Raw genomic sequence first — 1826 nt, forward strand, 5'->3', positions numbered from 1 at the left:
TATAACTATTGATGTGGAAATGTTGCAGGCTCACAATACAGATTTGCTGATTCCCGGTAATTGGTATGGCAATTCTCGTTACCAGATGTGGATGAGAATATGATGAGACTTCAATAGATAAAAGTAGTGATTTGTCGGAGGGATTTAAACCAAAGAGCAACGAGATTACTGGAATGTCTGTTGGTAATATGGTAGAATATAAAAGGTTCCCTAGTAACAATAAAAGAGTACGCATATATAATAAGGTTATAATAAGGTTGTTTCGAACGAAAAGTCGATGTTGACTTGCTGGAGCTGTGACAAAATTTGCCACTTTGAAAAGGGATTATCAAGTTATTTTGGGTAATAATAATACTAAAGGAGCTAGCACAGATACGTGGTAAACGTTTACTCAGGTTCCGAGTGTTTTCAGGTGCATAACTATATGCATCAATCTTTTCTTCTGTAGATGAAGTGTGGTTAGTTCATCCCTTCGATTGAGGTGTTTTCAAGAATCATGAAAGGTTTGAACGCAGATTGTAATTGTCAAGATACAAATGAGGTTTAAGATGAAATCAAATGGCAAACTTGAAGAATTGTTTAGTTTTATATGTTATAGTCAATATTTTAATTCATTTTAATTGTCCACAGTCGGTAGTCCATAGTTAGCAATTCAATAATTCATATATAGTTTAATATATAATATTCGAATTAATTAATACGTATCGTGACCCGTATTCATCTCAGACTCGATCACAACTCAAAGTATATATATTATTATAGAATCAACCTCAACCCTGTATAGAGAACTCGATCATTACTGCATATAGAGTGTCTATGGTGATTCCAAATAATATATATAGATGCGTCGATATGATATGTCAAAACCTTGTATACGTGTCCCGATATTTAAAGTGCGTAAAATAAATAACAGAAATTAAATAACGATAAATAAAGTGCGTAAAGTAAATAACAGAGATTAAATGACGATAAATAAAATTGCGAGAATATAAATTGCGATAGTTAAACTGCGATAAATAAATTAAATGGTAATAAGGAATTAACAGTTAGCTAGGAACAGTTAGGTAGAATTTTGTTAGCGTGGATTCTTAATAGAATTTCATGTTGTTAATTAGTCTGTTTCTAATCAATTTTTATTGTGTTTATTATTTCTTCATTATGCCACTTGTGGGATTCTGGTAAGTCAAATTCCAAATATGAAATTGAATTTGAATGATAATGGTTATTCTGTGGTGAACTGATTCGTATATCAGTAAATGTAAATAGGATAGTAAATGACTGTCGAATCAGATTCAAAGAATGTACAATGTAACTTATTAATGCGAAATCTAAATATTCCTCGGGTATTACCTACCCGTTAAAATATTTTCACCATTAACAGTTTGTACAATAAAAATTTTAATTACAATCTTTATGAAAACATATATACATATATATCTTCTTCAGACGTAATTATGGATTTAATGAGTCAATGTGATATTAAACTCATTTGGTTTACCATTAGAACTAGAATACATAATCTCTAAAACATTTAGAGATTACTTAATCATTATGAAGAAAGAAGATAATCGATGTAGAACGATACGTAGAACGATGATTATACTCGAGGTACATAATGAGATATTGAGGCATGGACTGTTGATGGTACTGGTGCTGTTACTGATGGTACTGTTGGTGTCGATGATGTTGCTGAAGCTGGTACATTTTGTACCATATTCTCCAGATTGATTACTCGAGCGCGAAGTTCGTTGACTTCTCCTATTATTCCAAGATGATTGTCGGTTGGAACAAGTAGATGAATAAGGTTCAGAATTGTGGATAGAATA

Source organism: Rutidosis leptorrhynchoides, chromosome 5, assembly GCF_046630445.1.
Source record: "Rutidosis leptorrhynchoides isolate AG116_Rl617_1_P2 chromosome 5, CSIRO_AGI_Rlap_v1, whole genome shotgun sequence".
NCBI classification, from domain to species: Eukaryota; Viridiplantae; Streptophyta; class Magnoliopsida; order Asterales; family Asteraceae; genus Rutidosis; species Rutidosis leptorrhynchoides.